The sequence below is a fragment of the Pristis pectinata genome, chromosome 14 (genome assembly GCF_009764475.1).
Source record: "Pristis pectinata isolate sPriPec2 chromosome 14, sPriPec2.1.pri, whole genome shotgun sequence".
In the NCBI taxonomy this organism is placed as follows: Eukaryota; Metazoa; Chordata; class Chondrichthyes; order Rhinopristiformes; family Pristidae; genus Pristis; species Pristis pectinata.
This window is the reverse complement of record NC_067418.1, coordinates 42,051,450-42,070,814: the sequence shown is the minus strand read 5'-3', so window position 1 is coordinate 42,070,814 and position 19,365 is coordinate 42,051,450.

The window sequence follows — 19,365 nt, the reverse complement described above, 5'->3', positions numbered from 1 at the left end:
CAATCAGTGAGTCAGTGAGGCCAGCCGGGGCCGCTCTCCCCGTGCCTGCTCACTCTCCCGTCACGGCTGTTTCTGTGACCCTCTCCCGCACACTGTCTTTGTTCATTTCCGACTTACGAACAGTTCGGGTTACGAGTAATTGTCAGGGATGGGACCCTTGCGTAACCTGGGGAGTTCCTGAAAATATAAAAGCTCTTGCAGTCTCTGTTTCTTGACAATTTATCCTTGAGCACAACTTTTAATTTTGGGAAGCGTCCCGGCCACAATGAAAGTGACAATTCAGCATTCTGCTTACTGGTTGCAATACCAGTTATCCAGGTTGAAAGAGCCACTTTCTGTGGTATAAGTACCTTTAAGGCTTGTTGTTGTGTTTGTCTCTAATATTTTCATAAGGATATGTTAGAACAAGCTTATGTTATCTTGGTTTTGAACCTAGAATGCTATCTATCCATATCCATGTAATTTAATAATTTGCACTATAATACAACAGGTCATTGGCAGTATTTCAGCTACAGTACATTGTTATTGAACACAGACTTGTTGTAGCAGGACATATGCTGTGGGCAAGTTTATTCTGCGTTCTGCACTTCAAGTATTTCTTTAGAGCGTCATATCATAAAAGTAGCAGTAAGCCATAGAATCAAGGTACCTCAGTACATGTGACAATAATAAACCACTTTACCAGTTTAAGATCATTATTGATCCTGTACTACTTTCCCACCTGATTCCTATTTCCCTGAATGATTTGGTGTCCAAAAATAGATTAACCTCAGCTGCAAATATACTCAAATCTTCCAGAGTAGAGAAGTGTGAAGACCTTGATTGTTTTACCAGTTTGTTTCTAAATCCCAAAAGCAAAATAAAATAGATGCTGAAAATCTGAAATAACAACAGAAAATGTTATAAACACTCATCAGCTCAGCCACTATCTGTATTTGAAAAAAAGTTAGTTAACTGAAATATTAACTTTTATCCACTTATGATACAACTTGAAATAAGGTTCTGGATTAACCATATCTAATTATATTTAAGTTCATAAACCAATCATAAACAGTCAATTTCATAACATGAGATTATGCCCCCAATTTCTAGATTCTCCAGCATGAGAAAACAATCTTTCAGCAACCATTTTCTCAATTTGTCTTCGGAATATTTGCCCCATTATGAAGTATTCCCTTAGCCAATGAGAATTAAAGTTTGAGAAAGAAACAGAAGAATGGGGGAGAAGGGTGATTAATTCCAGCAGGGAGATAAGAATCACCCACAATTAACTTTTAAAAATCGCTTTAAATTCAAGAATGACACCAATAAAGTGTTTTCTTTCCAGGCCAGAGTGGTAGGTTGGCATTATCTTAAGAAATATCACATTGTTAAAAGAACATTTACTCGCTTTCTATGGCAAGTTTAATGGGCAATTGGTGTGCAAATTCAGCAAGTTCTTAACTATAACAGTGGGACTGAGGATGAAGGGCCAATTGTACAAAGCAAATGACAGAGCAGTGATGAATCAAGCAGCAAGCTTGGGGATTCACACTTTACAGGATAATCTCTTCATCATTTGAATTTGCCAGAGAGTTTGCACATTAATAATGTAAAACTCCATTAACATGCCATTATTCTTCCAGTAAGATTTTGTTAATTATTTTATAGCGTGGATTATTATAATGGAAACTAGTTTCTTTACAGTTCACTTAACTCTTGATTTGGCATAGAATACAAACTGCATAGATCTGGAATAAATTTATGATGGCTTGATGATGGGATCTGGGCTAGAGAACATTGTAATATTGATGCCTGGGAGTGTAGATGAGTGTTTCAAATGGTATATGTGTTCAGTTCAAGCAGAGGTTGAGGCAGGCGGTTTATGTGATGAAGTGAGTGTGGAATTAGAAGTTCAATTTGGGACCAGGCAGAATGCTGACACTGCAAATAGTTTGGATCCGTGGCTGGGTCATGGAATTTGTGGTTGGGATTGTGTGTAGAAGGGCAAGTGCAAAGGTGAAAGACTGTGGCCTAGAAATTCCTTTGCACAACTCTTTCTCAAAAAATGTTATGTAGTAGAAAATTGGTTTAAATCGAAGCTAAGAAATGTTGCTCACATTACTACGTTTCCTGTGCACATTGAGAAATTAGACTCCTGATGCAACAGCAAGATTTTTGTTTCCCTAGCACCTTTTACCCGGTGTTAAAATCCCCCACATGATGTCAACCTCAGTGCAACAGGTAAAATTTGCTTCCATCGAGATTTTCAACCTCTTTGTGCTTACAAATGAGAGTTCTTATTTATTCACAGAACAACCACATTCAACCAAATAATGCCAAGTAAAAGCAGAAAATGCTGAGGATACGCAGCAGGTCAGGTGGCTTCTTTGGAGAGAGAAAAATAATTCATATTTCAGGTTCATCAAATCTGGAAAAGTGTCTGAGCTTGCAAAGGGGATAGCTGTGAAAGAGTGAGACCAAAGTTGTCTGCATGATATCAATAGCTTTCTATGTTGTTCATGAGAAGAAAGTGAATGCATGTTAATCAGTTGCTTCAAAATCCTGAAAATTCACTGGTAGGATAAGTGAACCAATGTCAGACAGGCCAACATCCCAGCTTTGTGTCCTAGTTATCCTCAATTATTCATTAGTATCCCTAATTTTGGACTTGCAAAACATAGGCTATTCTATTACAAGAGGAGATTACCAGGTGGAGAGAGAAGATTCAAGGACGTACTCAAGTGTGCTTGAGAAAGTACAACAACCCTACTGATGCTTGGGAACCCCTGGCCCATGACCACTTAGGTGAGAGAAGGAGCATTCGGGATGGCACTGAGAAGCTCATGTCCATCCATTGAGACCGCATAGAAGCCCAGCGTAAATGGCAGAAAGAGCGCATCACCTGATAAACTACTCACCCGCCTAAACTGTCAAGCACCTCCTGTCCCACCTATGACAAGAATCTATGAGTCCCACATTAGTGTCGTTAGTCATTCCAGCATGCACGTGGACACATGATACATTTCACAAAAACCATAATTCATTTTACCTGGAAATAATACAGCAAAGAATTGACAGAAATGATGACGACACTTCGATTAAAAGTTTGAAAGAGTTCTTTCAAAAGTTATCTCGACTGACTGCAATTTCTCAAATAAACAATTCATATCCGAAACAAGTCTTGTAAAAACTGTGTACATTAGCTGTGTTTTAATAACAATTTTGCTTGCTTTTTAAAGGAGGCCAGCAAGTTGTACTTGGAAAGGGCAATTAACCCACTTAGGGTCATCTCATTTTATGTATAATTATACTTTTGTTCTTTAAGCATTTATTACAGCACAGAACACCATTGGCTCCATGCCAGCTCCCAGTACAGCAATACCATCAGTTGCATTCTGTTTTCTCCTTCTTTCCCAGATTCTGTAACTGAATCTTCCTAAGGTTAACACAAAGAATGGTGCTACATGGGAGAGTGCAGGCTGCATGATTTTTGGACAGGGCACTTGGGGAAGTGAAAACGAGGAGGTGTGTCCTGTGTCCTCAGAGAGCCACAAGGTCCTCCAGATACAAGCACAGAAGACAACAGGTCCTGTAGGTCAATGTCAAGCCTCAAGCATCCAGATATAGTGCCCTAAGAAGTTCAACAAGCTCACATGAGCAGCAAAGTCACCAAATACACCTTCACTGCTATATCCAATAAACTGCATCAGTAATTTTAAGTTCTGTTCAAATCAACAAACCCCAGCCCCCACACCAACACAACCACTAATAATGGGTTTATTACTATTTTTGTCAAATGTACCGAAATATAGTGAAAAGCTTTTGTTTGCATATTATCCAGACTGATCATTCCATACACATGTACATTGAGATAATAAAAGGAAAACAGAATGCAGAATATAGAGTTACAGTTACAGAGAACATGCAGTGCAGGTAGACAAATAAAGTGCAAAGGCCACGTAGAGGAAGATTGGGAGATCAAGAGTTCATCTTTAGCTTTTAGTCTGATAACAGCAGGATAGAAGCTGTCCTTGAGCCTGGAGGTACATGCTCTCAAGCTTTTGTATCTCCTGCCCAGCAGGAAAGGTGAGAGGGGAGAAGAGAGAATGACCAGGGTGGAAGGGGGACTTGATTATGCTGGTTGCTTTTGCGAGGCACCAGGAGGTGTAGAAAGAATCAATGGAGAGGAGGCTGGTTTGTTTACTGGACTGAGCTGTGTTCATGCAATTACTTGCGGTCTTGGGCAGAGCAGTTGTCATACTATGCTCTGATGCATCCGGATAGGATGCTTTCTATGGTGGATCTGTAAAAATTGGTAAGAGTCATCGAGGACATGCTGAATTTCTTTAGTCTTCTGAGGAAGTAGAGGTGTTGGTGTGCTTTCTTGGCCATATTGTCCACATGACTGGTCCAGGGCAAATTGTTGGTGATATTTATACCTGGGAACTCGAATCTTTCAACCATCTCCACTCGGATCTGCACCATTGATACAGAGAGGGGTGTGTACTCCGCCCCGCTTCCTGAAGTCAATGGCCAACTCCTAATTCTATCAGTCAGGAGTGATACCTACACCATGGCTAATTTACAGTAATTAATTAACCTACCAGCACGTCTTTGGGATATGAAAGGAAACTGGAGCACCTGGGGGAAACACATTGAGAGTGTGCAAACTCTCTGTAGCAGCATCTGAAGTCTGAGTCGAACCTAGGTGGCTGGAGCTGTGAGGCAGCAGTGCTATTGTGCTGCCCTATTCCAACAGTTGTGCAACAGCAAAGCTGTTTAAAAGTCCCTTTCCTATGTAGTCACAGCATTCATCCTTGGAACACTTTACAGTTTCAAAGGAAGTCTAATGTTATGACTCATATCAGCAAACTTAAGCTGAATAATGCCTCAACCAGCAACTACTTGCTTGCTAAATGCTGGATGAGTCATGCATTTTTTTCCCCTGAGTGTGATTCTCTACATACCTTTGCTTCATCTTTTTAGGCTGTTGTCAAAAGGAAGCCCACAAAAATCTAATCCCCCATCCATCTTGAGGAAATGCAAATCAGTGGAGCCTTTTTGGAGCTGGTTAAACGGAAATCATCCAGAGTATAATAAAAGATCATCAATGTGTAATGTTGGCTCTCTCACTCTCTTTACAGTTCATGATTAACTGATGGTTAATTTTTACTGTGTTTTCCTGCTTTATTGAGCAATATTCCTTTGCAATGTTTTTAACATCATAGAATCCTTTTATGATTTTGATCTGTAAATCTACCTGTAAGTAAGGAGTATAGAAGGAGCCACCCTGTTTATATTTATGGCAGCAGTTTGTAGCAGCTGCTTTTCAAATGCAAGCAGCAGAAGGAGTGCACATGCCAGATTAAACCAATGAGTCTAAGACTGGTTCCCTTGTCTGTTTTGGCACACTAAGTCTTTTTGCTGCCCAACAACCAAAGATATGGCTCTTTCAGCTTCAAGAAGGAAGCTCACATACTGTTATTCAAGATAATGTTATCCTTCAAGAAAGTGTCACCTAACCTGGTTGAATGTAATCCTAATTTAAACATTTGAACTCCCACCTCTCCATCTGCCCTGACCACAAATCTATGCCATTGATTTACTAGTCTGTAATTTGCACAGTGCAGGAACTTTTCCTCAGTATTTGGAGAGTAAAGATACTTGAGATTATTCAGTTGATTCACTCTTGATTGCCAGCCAAGCAGCCTTTTTGTTTTGGAAACACATCTCCAGTATTCTTGTAACTAATAAATAAAAGCTTGTGAAGTAAATGGGGGGAAAAAAAGCACATGCAATTTATGGCCCCTTTGTTTTTCTCCCAATACACAGCAATGTTGAGGATGCATCTGGAGAAACCAGAGCATCTTTGAACGTTGCTTTTGCTGGATACATCTGAGCAAACCATTTGTGTGGGGGGAAAAAAAATTCAGGTGTAGTAGCATTTTCTCACTGGATACATAGTATATGGGACCAAAGAGTCTGCTGGCTACACCTTTGGTGGCAATTCCTATATTCAGAACCCAAAACAGTGCTTGACACCACCCTTCCCGCTCCTCCCCCTCCCCCACCACTACCAAAACTATCAGATCCTGTGTAAAATTCATTGAGGTAATTAAGGAAAACTTAACTAATCTAGTGATAATTTCAACATTCATTTTCCACATCACAAGCTAGAAGTTAGCTGCGCCAGCACACAACTATATGTATAGCGAGATCAGGAGGCTCTTCTAGAAATTTGAAGACGGGTAAATCTGCTGACTGTCATAAAGCAGGAATTCTTGATAGATATGGGTGTCACCCTCCTGGCAAATGGGATTGGTTCTTTAGGGGGCAAAGCTAAGACAATGGGAACAGCAGAAATAAGAGGGAGACTAGGACGTTTTATCAGAAGTATTCTATTATTTTTTTTAAATTTCAAAAGTACTGTTTTTAAACAAAGGAATTGTCCTGTTAATTTTTAAAAAATAGACAACTGCAAGAATCTGAGTGTATCATTGCAAGTTACACTGAGTTTATGTGACTAGTCAGATAAAGTAGGTTTTATCAGATTCAGTCCTGCACCTAGCGTTAAGAGGTTCTGTGCTCAACAAGGGAAGGGGCATTGCTGCTGGAGGCAGAGTGGACAGTTATATGTGGCAGAAATTGCATAATAGCTTAATACTCATTGGGCCCCAACAACAAAAAAAAACCTGCAAAGTACTGCTGTCCATCCTACAGCAACACTGTTTATGTTTCTTGTGTGACGTGTGACAGTAAAAGAGCTTCCCATAGATAAATCGGTGACCAGCATTCAAAGCCTGGGTTAGGCGTGGAAAGGAACTGTTTGGGTGAAGTAACAGAGGGGCTGCTATTTCCCATAGAACTGTGCACCAACATGACTTAGTTCCCTCCAAAAGAGCACAGAAAATACTGAAAAGAAATATCCTTCAGCCATTAGTACTGAACAATAATTAATTTAAAAGATGCTGATAACAAAAAAACCACAGAAGCAAAACACAAACTTTTCTTTCATCTGAAAGCCAGCAAGTGAGCTTTGTAAACAATAAATTAATAAAGTGAACTAATTATGTGATTATTATAAAGGTTTTCTCATGCTAAAGCACATGAAAACAAGACAATAGTTACTAATTATATCTCAGGCACAGTCGTAACAATCAGACTCACTTTAAAATGTTTCTTTTTTTTAATTTTAATTTTATTTACACCATGGTCACAGGCCCTTCTAGCCCAATGAGTCTGCGCCGCCCACTTTTTAAAACCCAAATTAACCTACCTGTACGTCTTTGCAATGTGTGAGGAAACCGGAGCACTGAAGGAAACCCACGCAGACACACTTACTTGTTTCACTTACTTGTTGAGGGCTTTGCAGCTTTAGCTTGTTTTAATCTTTTGCTTTGAATGAGAACACCTCAATGACTATAAACAACAGCAGCCTGTGTTGCTTGAGTAACCTCTTTTGTAGATGCAGACTGTTGCAGTGACGCCACAGGTGTGTGACTAATATGTAAAATTTGTCACTGTGTAATACAACATGTTCATATTGCATCATGAAATTAAAAAGTGGTTAGAACCTTCCCATGGTAACAGCTCAGTGCCAGTCCTTAGTGTGTAAAGGCAGAGGGTGGGGTATTGAAGCAATAGGGAGTGGGACCCTGTTTGATTTTTGAGGTGGGCATTAGGTGCACTGCCTGGACAGGTTACAGTTCTTAGACAAGTGAAATGAACCAGGAGCAGGAAAGACGGGGAGGGCGAGGGGTTATTGAAGAGGAGGTGCATGCTATTGCAACTTGTAAAGCAGAAGAGTGTGTGGATTGAGGATAAAGTGAGATCTGTGAGTACACAAATGAATTATGAGTATAGGGCATGTTTTTCTATTTTCCGCTATGCTGTGATCAGCAACAGTTGTCGTAATGAGGGCCAGCATTGTCTTCTCCCAGCAGATAACTGGTATTACCATCCCTTCTTCGTTCAGTGTTTCTGGGTTCAGTTGCATGAGAGAAGGAAGTAAGTTCAATATGCATGGGTGATGTGGCTGTCATGATTGAAGAGCTCACTGTGTGTATAAGTTGCAAGATGTGGGTCTGAACTTTTGCAGCATTAAGTGTGGGAGGGTCCTGTGGACCACAGGAATAGTAGGTATCACACCTAACTGATAGAATTAGGAGCTGGCCATTGACTTCAGGAAGCGGGCAGAGTACACGCCCCTTTCGGTATCAGTGGTGCTGAGGTGGAGATGGTTGAAAGATTCAAGTTCCCAGGTATAAATATCACCAACAATTTGCCCTGGACCAGTCATGTGGACGATATGGCCAAGGAAGCACACCAACGCCTCTACTTCCTCAGAAGGCAAATGAAATTCAGCACGTCCCTGATGACTCTTACCAATTTTTACAGATCCACCATAGAAAGCATCCTATCCGGATGCATCACAACATGGTATGACAACTGCTCTGCCCAAGACCGCAAGAAATTGCATGAACACAGCTCAGTCCAGTACACAAACCAGCCTCCTCTCCATTGATTCTTTCTACACTTCCTGGTGCCTCGCAAAAGCAACCAGCATAATCAAGTCCCCCTTCCACCCTGGTCATTCTCTCTTCTCCCCTCTCCTGTTGGGCAGAAGATACAAAAGCTAGAGAGCATGTACCTCCAGGCTCAAGGACAGCTTCTATTACTACTGTTATCAGACTAAAAGCTAAAGATGAACTCTTGATCCCCCAATCTTCCTCGACGTGGCCCTTGCACTTTATTTGTCTACCTGCACTGCACGTTCCCTGTAACTGTAACTCTATATTCTGCATTCTGTTTTCCTTTTTATTACCTCGATGTACATGTGTATGGAATGATCTGTCTGGATAACATGCAAACAAAAGCTTTTCACTATATTTCGGTACATATGACAAAAATAGTAATAAACCCATTATTAGTAGTTGTGTTTGGTGTGGGGGCTGGGGTTTGTTGATTTGAACAGGACTTAAAATTAGTGATACAGTTAATGGGATATAGTGGTGAAGGTGTATTTGGTGACTTTGTTGCTCATGCGAGCTTGTTGAACTGCTTAGGGCACTATATCTGGATGCTTGAGGCTTGACATTGACCTACGGGACCTGTTGTCTTCTGTGCTTGTATCTGGAGGACCTTGTGGCTCTCTGAGGACACAGGACACACCTCCTCATTTTCACTTCCTTAAGTGCCCTGTCCAAAAATCATGCAGCCTGCACTCTCCCATGTAGCACCATTCTTTGTGTTAACCTTAGGAAGATTCAGTTACAGAATCTGGGTCAGCGCCCTGCCCCAGTTTTGTTGCACCTTTAAGCAGATAAATAGCTTTACCTGGTGCTCTTCAGCCACGATATAAAATTAAAACAGAAAGTGCTGGAAAGACACAGTAGGTAGGACACCATTTGTGGAAAGAGAAACAAGAGTTATCATTTCAGGTTGAAGACCCTTGTGCATTACATCCACCAGTGAATACGATATTTGCACACACTTAGAGTTGTTTTGGGTGGTGCTGCTGCCTCACGGCTCCAGAGACTCAGGCTTCATTCTGGAGCTCAGGTACTGTTGGTTGTGGAGTTTGCACATTCTTCCTCTGACTATGCAGGCTTTTGTCTATTGGTCTAGTTTCCTCCTTCCTCTCAAAGTTCTGCTGGCTATTGTAAATTACCCCTTAGTACGGGTAAGTGGCAGAAGACCCAGAGGGAAGTTGAGGGGCATCTGAGAGAGAATGTTGCATGGGTGGAGGGAAACAAGGAGAAGCAGAATGCAACTGATGGTATTGCTGTACTGGGAGCTGGCGTGGAGCCAATGGTGTTCTGTGCTGTAATAAATGCTTAAAGAACAAAAGTATAATTATACATAAAATGAGATGACCCTAAGTGGGTTAACTGCCCCTTTCCAAGTACAACTTGCTGGCTTCCTTTAAAAAGCAAGCAAATTGTTATTAAAACACAGTTAATGTACCCAATTTTTACAAGACTTGTTTTGGGTATGATTTGTTTATTTGAGAAATTGTATTCAGTCGAAATAACTTTTGAAAGAACTCTTTCAAACTTTTAATCGAAGTGTCATCATCATTTCTGTCAATTCTTTGCTGTATTGTTTCCAGGTACAATGAATTATGATTTTTGTGAAGTGTATCATGTGACAAAGTACATGCTGGAACAATGATAAGAAGGAAGTTTAATGTCCTCTCCAGGGCAGACGTAGTAACAATCACTTCTCTTCCCTGAACACTAATGCACTCTTCACCCTGTAAAAGCACCATTGAAAAATGAAACCTTTGTGTCTGATCTGATTAAGGGAAACCTTAACCCGGTATCTTGCACTATGTATACTCAGCTCTCCTAACCACAATTACTGGTGTGTATAATCCCCTCCATAATTCCTGTAATTTGCTTATCATTTAACAGACTGATATCCCATATCTGCTTGCCAGCTCTCCTTTACCAGTGTGTAATAATAAGGAATGGCATTTATATTGGTTTTAATACAAACAAAAACAAAATTGGACTCATTTTCAGCACACAAAAAACAAACTGCTGGAGCAACTCAGCATCAGGACGGGGTCGTGACCTAACATCGTCTATCCCTTTGCTTCCACAGATGCTGCCTGACCTGCTGAGTTCGTCCTGCAGTTTGTTTTTTGCTCCAGTATCCAGCACCTGCTGTCTCTTTTCCCCTCACTTTTCAACAAGTAGCTTTCTTTCATTTTATTTTTTTCTTCTTGTCCAGAGAACTTTTGATGTGCAATGTCTGTCAGAGCCAAACCATCATAGGGTATATCTAGGGTATAAACCCTAGAGTATAACCCTAGGGTATAAACCATCATAGGGTATATTTCCAATTTTACCCCCCCACTCCCTCACCTTCACACCACACATGAAAAAGGTGGTAGAACTCCTAGAGTCACTCAGCTCCCATCTGACCACTTGGAATGATGATTGCCCAGACAGGGCAAGTCTACCATGGGTCCTTGTGACAGCCAAACATGGCTATGACAAAACACAGAAACCACGTTTCATATTGTCAATGACTATCCACTGATTAGAGGCACTGGTCTGTAAAAATCTGGCAATTTTTTCTGTACCATGGCTACTTTGTTGTGACACCAAAGGTGATGAATTTGGCTGCATTTTATTAATGTGCATTGTCCACCCAATGAATGCTTGCCTCCTACTGCACCCTTGCTGATACCAAAGATGTCATAACTCAACCACTGCCATTAAAGCTGATTGCTGTGCACTTCACTGACACAGAAAAAAGCAGAACTGACAGATGCCTCTGACTACAGATGCTCAGATAGTTGGAATCCCCAATAGTGGAGTCCACAGCTCTTACACAGAATTCATCAGTAGAGCCAATAAGCCTTCATTGCTATTTGGCTCTCCTTTGCTCCATCTTTGCTGTTTCTCTTCCTTTGCAATAATATTCCACAAGGCTCTAGCCCTAGAGGATGCTAAACCTGATCATGACCTGCATAGTAGATGAGAGGTACAAAAATTAAACAAGATATTTGCCTTCATTCACCCTATGATTGTCAAATTTTAAAGATTAGATTTTATTTATATAGCCCAGTAACAGGCCCTTCCAGCCCAATGAGCTCGTGGCACCCAATTACACCCATGTCAACCTACTAACCTGTACATCTTTGGAATGTGGGAAGAAACTGGAGCATCTGGAAGAAACCCATGCAGTCACAGGGGAGAACATACAGACTCCTTACAGACAGCGGCGGGAATTGAACTGCTACGCTACTGTGCCGCCCCAAATTTAATTGCTTCTCCAAAAAATTGTGCAGTAATCTGACTAATTGCAATTTTTTTTCTTTTAAAAACCCATTTAAGGAGTAAATGTAATCAAAAGACTTCCATTTGGTGATTTTAAACAAGATAATTTAACCTCCGCATTTGTATCATTTGAGAATGTGAGATGTTTGGTGACTTTGCCCCCACTGTTGGTGAATTAAGGAACTGCAGGACAGCAACATTTTCTGGGATGTTGTGAGCTGGAAAAGGTAGATATTACTTTTAAAATCACTGTAATAGACAGGAGGAATAGCTAGAATTTACAGACAGAAAGAATAGGTAGAATGACCACATTTCACCCATGTCAGAGTTATCTGACATAATGATAGTTATAAGAATATTTGCATCATATTTTGATAAGAATGATAGTATTATATTTCAGCATTTGTGACACAAAGCTTTTTTTATACGTATTTTTGAGTCTTTCTCTTCTTCTGTTCTTGTAGTTTTGGGTCACTTTCCAGTATCTTGGCGATGAACCAAACTTTGCGGATAAGCTCGGAGAGTTAGGAGCTGATAAGACACCAAGACTGTTGAGTTAAAAGCCAGCTGCTTTGAACTTGCTCTATTTTCTATGCTGCCCATGGACTGGGGGCTACAGCTGGGCGATATTGGTGATTGAGGACACAATAGACTGCAGATGCTGTAATCTGAAGCAAAAAACAAACTCCTCAAAGAACTCAGCAGGTCAGGCAGCATCTGTGGAGGCAGAGGGACAGTCGACATTTTGGGTGGAACCGCTGATGCACCCTAAACGTTGACCATCCCTCTGCCTCCACAGATGCTACATGACCTGCTGAGTTCCTTCAGCAGTATGTTTTTTTTGCTCAATATAGATGATTGCCTGAAGCAGGTAGGAGTTTCATGACCAGAAGTAAGTGGAAGTTCACTAATGTCTGTTAGGGCAAGTGGGCAATGATATCTATGAGAATTCATTAATATCAGGCCAAGAAGACAAGAAGCATTCTCCAGTCAGGTTGGCCCTGGGCTACACCAATTGCACAGCTTGGAACTGCAATAATGGACCATGCAGTTCAACATCACCATGCATTGAGATCCTACTCAGGATGCACACTGATGTCATCTGGCGCCTGAGTGTTAGCATCTACCCATTGGTCTAGGATGGTTAACTGATCTAAGCCTGAAGACAAAAGTGCCCACACTTAGAACAGGAGAGGAAGGAGGGAAGGGAATAGGGTAATGACTGGGATCAGAAACCCCCCATGATTTTCTTCTCTCATTGCCATAGACTTACTCAGTTTGATTGTATTCCTAATCTTCTTCTCAGGCAGTGCCTCAGTGTTGAGGATGACCTGTTTCCACTCTGGTTCTGTGGGTTCGGAGGTGATTGATGAGGCCAGTGTGAGAACCACCGATGAGACAGGTGGGTGGGTAGTTTGGGTAGTTTCTCTGTCTGCTGTTTATGTTGGGCTTCTATATATGCATGGGCTCAGGGTTCTCAATACTATCCCAAATGATGATTCTCCACATGGTCATGGTTTGGAAATTCCCAGATGTCAGTGGCACATTGCATTTTTACAAGGAGGCTATGATCAAATCCCTGAATGTTTCCCTCTGTCCACCTGGTAATATTTTCCTGTGATAGAGCTCAGAATAAAGTGTCTGTTTCAGTACTCTGGTGTTGGATATGTAAATGACTTGGGCTGCTGAACAAAACTGACTAGATATTGCTCTGGCCTCGATACTACTTTGGAGTTGCTGACCTGGAAAAGTACATCGACGTAGGTTCACATAGCCTCCCAGTAAATTTGAAGGAATTTGCAAAGACAGCATTGATGGTACCTTGAAGTGCCCTAATATTGTCCCAAAGGACAATACAAAAGCAAGGATGTACTGCTGAGGCTTTATAAGCTGTTGGTCAGACTGCTTTTGGAGTATTGTGAGCAATTTTGGGCCCCATATCTAAGGAAGGATGTGCTGGCCCAGGAGAGGGCCCAAAGGAGGTACTTGAGAATAATCACAGGATAGAGTGTATGTGGAGAGGATGTTTCCATCAGGAGGAGAGTCTAGGATCGAAGGGCACAGGCTCAGAATAAAGGGACATCCTTTTAAAACTGAGATGAGGAGGAATTTCTTCAGCCAGAGTGTGATGAATCTGTGGAATTGTTGCACAGATGGCTGTGGAGGCGAAGTCATTGGGTGTATTTAAGGCAGGGATCAATAGGTTCTTGATTGGTAAGAGGGTTAAGGGTTACGGGGAGAAGGCAGGACAATGGGGTTTAAAAATCAGCCATGATTGAATTGTGGAGCAGACTTGATGGGCCGAATGGCCTAACTCTGCTCCTATATCTTATGGTCTTGTGCATTAACAGCTATCTGGGTGCAGATCAGAGAACTCTGGCACATGGGATGTAGAGGGGAAGGTGGAGCAGTAGCTAAATTATAGGATCAGCAGCCAGAGGTCTCAGCCGTTCATCAAGGGACATGAGTTTGAATCCCAACATGACACTTGGGAACTTAAATTAAGAAATTAACTAAATTTGGAATTAAAAATAAACCCTGTTAAAGTGATCATTTTACACCAGATTGGTGTAAAAACCTATCTTGTCCTTCAGGGATGGATTACCTGGACTGCTCCAATCACACCAATGTGGTTCAACGAACATAAAATACTGGAGGGACTCAGCAGGTCAGGCAACAGCTATGGAAGGAACTGAACAGTCGACGTTTCAGACTGAGACCCTTCATTAGGTCTCAGCCCGAAACGTTGTCTGTTCATTTGAGTTCCTCCAGCATTTGTGTTCGTTGCTCCAGATTTCCAGCATCTGCAGTCTCTCTTGTGACGCCGATGTGGCCTCCGTAGCTCAGGGATAATTGGGGATGGACAACAGATGCTGGCATTGCCAGAGATACCTTAATGAAATGGAACTAAAACAGAAAGTGCAAGATAAAAGAATGTTCATAAGAATTGGGAAGGGGAGTCGGCCAGCTGTCCCCTTTGAACCTGCTCTGCCATTCAACAAGATCATGGCTGACATTTTACCTCATGGCCATTTCTCATATCCCTTGATCCCTCTTAATATCCGGAAATCCATCAATCTCCGTTTTGAATGAACTCAATGACCTCTGCAGCAGGGAATTCCAGAAATTCACTGCCCTCTCTGAAGGAATTTCTTCCCCATCCCAGGCCTCCATAGCATATCTCTTATTCTGACCCCAGGTCAGGCAGCATTTATGCAGTTAACATTTCAGATCAATGGAACTCTGTACCATTCTCTGCAGATGCTGCCTGACCTGCTGAGTATTCCAGTGCTTTGTGTTTTTATTTTGGATTTCCAACATCTGAAGTCTTTTGTCTTTTTGATAAAATGAATGCCATTCCTTTGGGCTAAGTTGTTTATTGTGTCAACAACGCTTCTGCAACCTTGCCCAATGCACTCCAGATTGGTCTATGCGGGAAATATCACCAGTGGTGATGCAAAAGGAAGTGGTTACATAATTCTTTAATATTGCGGTGACCCGCCACAATGGAGAGGCCAAAAGTGCTAGATCTTGTCTGCAGGTCCACTGTAGTGAAAAGCAAAATTAGTCACAGGCTGCCTTGTGATGAACACAGGGCTCCTCAGGCTTGCCCACATATAGAGATCATTCATGGGCTGTTGCTAATAGGCTTCAGATGTTGAGGTGCAAGTCTGTCGCTCTTCTCTCTGTCCAAAATCCTAAAGTTGTGCAGGGCCAGTGAAATACTTACCATAGTCCAAAGGAAGAGCAGCCAATTTATCAAAGTGCTAAACAATTTGCAGCTGCTGGAAACCTGAAATAAAGACAGAAAATGGTTGAAATACTAAGCAGGTCAGACAGCACCTATGGTGAATGCTACAGAGTCTCGTGGCGATCTTTCTCTTTCCACAGGTGCTGCCTGACCCGGGTCACAGTTTCAGAATGAGGGGTAGGCCCATTTAGGACTGAGGTGAGAAAGAACTTTCTTCACTCACAGCGTGGTGAGTATATTTGGCTCAGGTCTGCAGCTGCTGCCAGCAACACTATAATCTGTAGAAGATAAGATATCTTTATTAATCACATGTACATCAAAACGCACAGTGAAATGTTACAAAATGCCATTAGCAGCAGAAGTAAAAACATGCAAAACTACAACATAGATAGTTGTGAGGATGGTCAACCAAAGTAGCACAATCTAAATCACCAAGTATATTAATACATATTCAGGAATCTGAGTTCTGAACTGATTACACTGATTGCAAACCTAATAGTTTGTACAGACATGTAATGTTGCCTTAAATGCAGGGAACAAGTTATAGGATTTATTTAGAGTCCTAGAGTCCTGCAGCACAGAAACTCTTGCCTCACCACATCTATGCCAAACATCGGTACCCATGTAAACTAATTCCATTTACCAGCACTTGGTCCATAACCTTCCTTCCCTCAGTGATTCTAATGCTCAGCTAGATACTCAGGCTGTGTGTTCCAGGTTCCAACCATGCTTTGGGTGAAGTAATTCCTCCTTAACCCTGCCTCTAAACCTGTTAAGCCTTACCATAAATCTATATCCACTGGTTGTAGACACCTCTATGTCCCTCATAACTTTGTATATCTCTACCATACACCCCCTCATCCTTCTCTGCTCCAAGGAAACAAACCCAGACTATCCAGTCTCTCCTCATAGGTAAAACACTCCATTCCAGATGAATCTCTTTCACATCCCCTCCAGTGCAATCATGTTCTTTCTATAATGTGTACTACATACAAGCTACATACAACCAGTACTACATAGAGTACCCTTGCTGTAGCCTAACCAAACGTTTTATAAAGTTCTACATAACCTCCGTGCTCTAATATTCTACTCTCCGGCTAATGAATGCAAGTATCCCATATGTCATCTTCACCACCTTATCTGCCTGTGCCACCACCTTCAGAGATCCTTGGACTTGTAGACCAAAGTCCCCATGTTCCTCAATACTCCCTTGGGCACTACCATTAATTGTATATGCCCCATCCTTACTAATCCTATCAAAATCCATCAACTTGCACATATCATGATCAAGTCAAGTCAAATTAAATCGAGTTTATTGTCACATACCGTAAGTATACATTATACAGGTACAATGAAAAACTTGCTTGCAACAGCATAACAGGCATGTAGCTTCAGACAACACACAGAACGTTAAGCTATACATAAATTATACAAGACAGTGAAGAAGAAAAGTGTGCAAAACATAGTGCAAAAAAACACAATCAGAGACAAGTGCATGGTAGATGGTCTGTAGAGTTCCGTTACTGAGGTAAGATTAAGGTTGTGCAGGTCAGTTCAAAGAACCTGATGGTTTAGGAAAGTTGCTGTCCTGAACCCAATGATGTGGGACTTAAGGCTCCTTTACCTCCTAACCAACGGTAGCAGCAAAAGGAAGACAATGACCTGGATGGTGGGGATTCTTGATGATAGATACTGCCTCCCTGAGGCAGCACCTCATGTAGATGCTTTCAATGGTGGGGAGGACTGTGCCCATGATAGACCTGTCTGCGTCCACTACTGGAGTGCAGCCTCTTCTATTCCTGTGTGGTGGAATTGCCAAACCAGGCCATGATGCAACCAGTCAGGATACTTTCAACAGTGCATCTGTAGAAGTTTGTTAGAATATTGGCAATATGCCAAATCTCCTTAAGCCTCTAGAAAGTTGAGGCACTCATGTGCCTTCTTCGTGATTGCATCTATGTGCTGGGCCCAGGACAGGTGATCTGAGCTGTTAACATCCAGGAATTTGAAACTGTTAAACTCTCTCCACCTCTGACCCACCAATGAGAACTGGCAGATAGTCACCCCAACTTCCCCTTTCTGAAGGTCCACATTCAACAACACCAGCAATTTTCACGCCAGCTGCTTTGCATTTAATGCAGAGTGGAAGGAGGATTAGCAAAGTAGGAAAGCAACTGGTCAGGAGAAGGATGAGTCCCTGCATTGCTGAGGGAAAGGCTGAGATTGCAAAGACCCAGGACACAATCTTCCAGTCCCCCTTGGATATCAGAATGATGCCTGAAAGAATGGGAGATTGCAAATGTTGCACCATGCCAAAAAAAAGTGGGTGTAAAACGCAGCAAATACAAGTCAGTTGGCCTAATACTGATGGTGGGAAGCCTTATAAAGACAATAATTCTGAACAAAATTAATTAGAAAAATATGGATTAATTAATGAATTAATGAAAGACAAATCACATTTAACATATAATAGACTTTAAACAAAATTGAAGCCCATGGGATTAAAAGACAGGAATTGGCTAAGAAACAGAAAGTAGAGTAGTAAAAAGAAAATCTGTTTTTCAGAAGTGTGCATTGATGTCTTCCAAGAATTGTTAGTTCCACTACTCATTTTGATATTTATTAATGACGTGGATCTGAACTTAGCATGTATATTTTTGTTCAAAGTTTGTTGTTGATACAAACTTGGAAAAAGGGCTTGGGATTTCATGTATCTTTCAGTATGTCCCTAAAATGCTTTACAGTCAATCAAATACGTTGGAACTGTTGCAATGTAGGAAAAGTCTCGGCTGATTTTTAATTTTACAATGCAAGCTCCAACAACAGCAATGTGATAGTGAGCAGGTGGTCTATTTTATAAATGTTGAATGAAGAATAAATTTTGTCCAAGGCACCATAGGATTACTCTCCCTGCTCCGCAAAGTAGTGTGTTCAAGATCTCTTACCTCCACCTAAGAGGATAGGTGGGAATGGGGTTTAATACTTTATCCCAGAGACAGCAGCTACGGCAGAACAACACTCCCTAAGTACTGGCACTGGGGTGTCACTTTGGACTTTTATTGTTACATATCTGGAGTGGGTCTTCAAACCCATAAACAGAAGCAAGAGTGTGAGCACACGAAGAACTTAAAGAGAGTGCAGAGATTTACCGATATATTGTCAGGAAAATTGAGGTTATTTTCCTTTGAGAGGAGAAGGTTAAAAGGAGATTAATTCAAAATCCTGAACAGTTTGGACAATGTTTTTAGTGACAAGGCACAAGATTTATGTAACTTGGCAAAACAAGCAGAAGCAACATGAGGCAAATAGATTTATGTAGTGAATTGTTACAATGTGGGATGACTTGTATGAAAAGCAAGGGGAAGTTTCTTCCACAGATCTTTTACAGATGTAATAAGCCTGATCTGCTGTATCATTCTATGCCTCAATGAATGTGTGAAGCTGTAGATAACTTTGGAATGTTAAAGCAGTGCCACACTGAGAGGCTGACCAAGGGTTTCTACCTTGCTCAAAAGCTTTACTTGCCTTGCCACAGAAGGAGTCCATTCAGCCTATCAGGCCAATGCAGGCTCCCAGCATAACAATCGCATCAGCCCCATTCCCCCTCTCCTTATCTTTGTATCCCTGCAACGTATTCCCTCTTACATTCCCTCCAACTTCCTTTTGGTTCTTTGTCACTTACCTGTAAAATTTATAGCAGCTGTTAACCTACCAGTGCATCTTTGGGATGTGGGAGGAAACCAGAACATCCAACAGAAAACCCAAACCACCATGGGAAGAACATGCAATATTCCACACAACAAGATCCAAGCTTAGGATTGAACCCTGAAGTTGCGCGTT